Source organism: Penaeus monodon, chromosome 44 (genome assembly GCF_015228065.2).
Source record: "Penaeus monodon isolate SGIC_2016 chromosome 44, NSTDA_Pmon_1, whole genome shotgun sequence".
NCBI lineage: Eukaryota > Metazoa > Arthropoda > Malacostraca > Decapoda > Penaeidae > Penaeus > Penaeus monodon.
In genome coordinates this window covers 3,834,519-3,839,911 of record NC_051429.1, presented here as the reverse complement: position 1 = coordinate 3,839,911, position 5,393 = coordinate 3,834,519, and positions in this window count along the sequence as shown.

Here is a 5,393-nt window from a genome sequence, read left to right as displayed (position 1 = left end):
TGTGGTCGGGTGTGTGGTGTGTAAACACCCATTTTTAATAAAGTCACACACCCACATATTGGTGGGGTTGTGTGTTTGGGTGTGTGTGTGTGTGTGTTGTGTGTGGGTGTGGTGTGTGTTGTGTGTGGTGTGGGTGTGGGACTTTATTAAAAATGGATGTCACACCGGCTCAGGCTGTTTCCCATTTTTAAATAGACGTCAAAATTTAAGGGTTTCAATTGAATTATACTAGAAAAAAAACATTATCGGCGGGCCCCCAGAGTAAAACTCAATGTCTGTTCTCAGTTTACTGAGGAACAGATCGTAGTTTTAAAAAGATTTGTCGCGGTAGGCGGCCGTAGCGGCGGCAGCTCCTGGGGCAAAAGGGGGGGGGTGGGGGCTCAGGGAACGGACCGGACTGACTCTTTGGGTTTGCGGTCGCTTAAACCCCTAGGGGTGGGAACAACTGTTTCCCGTCGGCCCCCCTTTCTAAGCGTTTCTTTGTCGCCAAAGGTGGGTCATGCCCCAGCGGCCGGTCTTTTGTTTAAATGGAGGGGCAAACGGGCTCAGGCAGATTCCATTATTAATAATGTCACACCGCTCTGCCCCCCTACCCCGCTCGCCCCCGAGGCGTGACAGACTGCTCCACCTCAAGGGCGTTTTACTCGCACTCCCGGAGAAAGCTTGAGGAACTGGTAGAGCATTTCCAGGATGCGTCCTCATTTTCCTCCCGCCCTTTTCGGTGTCCCTTTCCTGTCCCTCCCCGGGTCCCATCCACGGGCCTATACGCGAAGTCCCGCCTCGCACCCTATTCTGTAAAAAGGTCCCGACATGGGGCTTTCCGGGTCTCCGCCTCTGCGGAGTTCCTCGCCCTCGACCCCCGTGCCCGGGTCTGGGATGATGACCAGCCCAAAAGGCAACCAGGACCAGACAAAGGGCCAGGAAGTGATTTTTTTTTTTTTTTTTTTTAGATGTAAGATCAAGGCAGCCACAAGATCTACTTGAATCTCGAGACTCCGATAAAAGGATGAGTAAGAAGACAAACAAACATTACAAGCTCGGACTTAAGACATTGCTGTTGCAAAAGGGATAAGTCCGTGATATGGGGGACACGAGGAAGCACGCCGATGGCCCTTATGATGATACGATCCTCCCCCCTGGGCTCGATCGCTTTCGCTAGCACCCCCCAAAACATAAAAAGAGGAGCAACATCCCTAATAAGGTGACATATACAGGGTAGACGAATTTTTATGCAAAAAACCTGACATCGCCCACTGCAAAACCCCTTAGAGAAACTCCGGGACGGACTTTGATTGTGGCAAGGCAGAGCGCCGGCCAAATCGCTATAGGATTGCAGAAACGTCCTGACAAGGACTTGATTCCCGGAAAATTTTTTAATGAAAAGGAAGAAACCCCACAATGATGAGAGGACAAAGGTTTCCCCTGCAATAATTTATCTTACTGAAGCCCCTCGCAAGCAATTGTGGCGGGTTGAGATAAAAAGTCAGTGTCGCCTGCAAAAGGGCTGAGCATGAAAGGCGAGATTTGATCGTTTACCCCCCAAAGGGAAACAGAGTGAGGTGATCAGGCCAACTGAAACAAGAGCACGAGCACAAGAGGAGTCTAAAAAGTAAAGGTAAAGGTGAAGAAAAGCAAACAATGTGTCCTGTACCCCAAACAGGAGTTAAAGAAGTCAGGGGAAAGGGAAGGTAGAGAGACTCCAAATTCTAAGAAAAAAGGTTGAGGTACTGAACCATGAAATATGAAGTTTGTTTTGTGTGGAAGGGATGTACACGGTACGCCCTAAAGATAGTAGAAGGAGCATGGAATAAACACAGAAAACCCAGAGGCAGTGAAGAAAAACCTGGCTAGCTAAAACGAGTTTTGGTGTCTTAAAGGGAAGAGAGTCTTGACAGAAAAAGAAGATACCTTTGAAGTACGCACCCATGCAACAACAAAAAACCCCATCAGGGAACATCTCTCCACGCGCCCCACGAAGAGGGCTGTTGCCAAAACTATTTAGTCACCATGTAAACTTTTTTACTGTGCATTGATATGAAAAAAAAAAAAGAGAAAGATGAGAAACCCTTTTTACTTACCCCAAAGACAGACCTTTCCTCGCACAGCATTAAAAAATCAGAGCTAATTCCTGAACTTGTGCTCAAACTGTTTACAGCATGAGCAAAAAGAATCGAAACTGTGAACTACAGATGATAAGCTTCCTAATTCCGGGGTTCAGATGTAGAATTTGTCAGCCCCTGTACCCGAGTTTTTAGACTCTTACAGTTGGGGGTCGGGGGGGTGTTGATCCTTTGGGGTCGCAACAGAACACACCCCTTCCAAAAAAACGATCGCTCCCCAAAAATCATGTCTAGAAACCACCCAAAAAACATTTTTGGGGCCCCCTTTTTCTTTTTTCTTTTCCCCTTCCCTTTTCTCCAAAATGTGTTAAGCCGTCGGTTTTTTGGGGTAAAAAATGCTAAGTCACAGAAAGCACATTCTACATATTTTCTGACCCAGAGACATTAGCATGATTTCGGTTGGGTCAACAAGCATGGATACGTTCGTAGTTTAAATAGTTATCAATTTTTTCGTTATTTGAGTTTATGTTTTTTTAACTGCAAAAATTTTAAGCGTTCGGTTTTATTTCTACAAATATCATTTAAATTTATCCATTCCTCCCTCCCCCCGACCTGACCGCCCTTCTCCCTTCGATCGAGGGGATGTGGAAAAGGGGTCAATAGATGCCCGCTTTTTTTTTCCATCTCGACCGACCTCATTTTCCCCTTTTCCCCCTTTCCCGGCGGTTGGGAGTGAAAGGGTCAAGAGAGGACCACTCTTTTTTCCCCGAAATTGGTTGTTAGTTTTGGGAAAATTTGGGATTAACTGTAGCACCGTTAATTGCCTGTAAAACATTCTATGGCATAGAACGGGTTTGTAACAGGACTTGTTATTTTAAAATTAGCATGGGATCTCCCCCCATACATAGTGACAGGTTTTCCTGATATACCCCGGGGTTTGCATAAAGCCTAACAGATCTACGCTGACGTTCAATACTAGGTGGGTAAAACCGAAGTTATTCGTTCATGGGAAACTTCTGAGTCGGATGACCCACATTAGGTCCATTAATTTAGAAATGTCGGCATTTTGGAATAGGATCCCCGTCAATGAAATCTAACTAGACGTGGCTACCAAAAATTTCTGTTTTCTGCCCCCGAGAAATTTGGCAAAAAGCTTGCGAAATTTTTATTAGTTCCTTTCTTTAAGCTACATTCTGCGCATTTTTTAAATTTCACTGTGGAAGTTAAAATAAAAAAAAAGAGAAAAGAACCAAAAAACGGTAACACCGGCACTCCCGGGGAAAGGAACTGGGGCCCCTCCCACGTACTCACTCCAAGAGATCACAACGTAAAAAACGCAATTGAGTATCAGCTGTGACCACGGGGCTCAGACATAAAACCCTCCCTTTAAATGATGATGATGAATATTATATTATATATATTATATATATATATAATATATATATTTTTATTATTAATATATTATATATATTTTTTGTATCCTATCTATCTATCTATACAAACCACACACAAAACCACACATATTATGTACAACAACATAATACAACATTATATATATTATTATATATATATATATTATATATATATATAATTATATTATATATATATGTATGAGATAAAAATAAATATGTGTGTGTGTGTGTGTGTAAGATAATACCTTAAATATATATTAAAATTATATATATATTATAATATAAATTATATTTATATATAATATATTATATATATGTATTAATATAATATATATTATATATAAAATATAATATATATATATATATATAATATATATATATTATTTTATATAATATATTATATTTTTTGATGTAGTTGTATGTAAACATCATATATATAAAATACAGCATACACAGACACACACAACTAAAATAATAAATATAATAGATAGATAGTAGATGAAGATATAATATTAAGTATCGGGGTTTTAACCAAAGTATATGTACTTACATTAAGTACGTTTTTTATGTATTTGTACATCGTAGTTTTTGTATTTGTCTTGAATTGACCAAAAGAATGAAAAAAAAACAGGTCATCATGAAAAAAAAGTATTCTAAGCAAAAAATAATATATAATGTGAATAGATGTGAAAAACTTTTGGGTAAATACGTAATTTGAGTTTTAAAAATTTGTAGTAAAAAATGGGTAAAAAAAACATAATTATGAATTTTTTCTCAATTGGTAACATGTGCAATAGCAGGCCCAGGACGTTTTTATTTCTGCCACGTTCCATTCCACTCCTTCACCCGGTAGCGATATCACTAAAAACAGCAGCAGAAAGCAGGAGTCAAATGACTTCCGAATCTGGGACCATTTTATCAACCGACGAAAAAGCAGGAATTTTAAGTGAAGAAGCACTGCAAAACGGAGTTCCAACCCCAAGGATATAATTTCCCAAACCCTACGAAAACGGTGAGGGGAGACTTTTTGTTAAAAAGGGGTTCACAATCTAAAAATGCCCCAAGTGTGGTTAATGGAGAGGGAGGTCAACCCTCCCCTTTTCCCTTCCCCTCTCCCCCAAAAGAATACTTTCTTGTTAAAACTGAAAAAATTTACCCATAGACCATTAGGCCTTTTTGCATAAATGCTATCCGCACTTCACACAGGGAAAAATCAAAACACGAATATAACGTTCACTATTAAAAACTGAGATAAATTAGCAATGCGCTATAAAAATTATTTAAACTACCACATAAAATTACTTTTAAATGATAGGACAGAATGTAGATTAAGAAAGGGGAATGAAAAAAAATTTGCCAACTTTTTAGCAAGCAAACTTATCGGGGTCAGAAAACTGAACTGCCAAAATATTTTGTTAGCATACTGAGACTTTACGATAGGAGGATCCTATACCAAAAAGCTGTACATTTACTGAAGCGATCAAGCAGGAAAATCTTAAATACCGATCTTTTCTGTGTATCGTGATGGGTGCTCGCGACATTCCTCAGATATTTATGAAACCCCATGATCGCCGGGAATACCCAAACATGCTAGCAATTTAAAAGGGTGAGAACAGTGTGATTAATAAGGAATGATGATCAGCTTAAAACCCGTCCAATTAATTAACGGACGAACCCGGGTACTCATCAAGTTGCCGATCAAAAGAATAAATCAGTTTTACTTGTACCACTTTCAACATTTGGGGCGCAGATCTATTTGGCGTTACGCAACCCCGTGGTAATTTGGCAACCTGGCATCTTATGGGAATCCCACGCTTATTCAAAAATAAATTTAATAAAAAATTTCATTAAGCTCCCTTCTAGCGCCGAATAACGTGCACCAAAAAGAAGTAACAAGTCGTTTAATCCCCCCGGGGCAAAA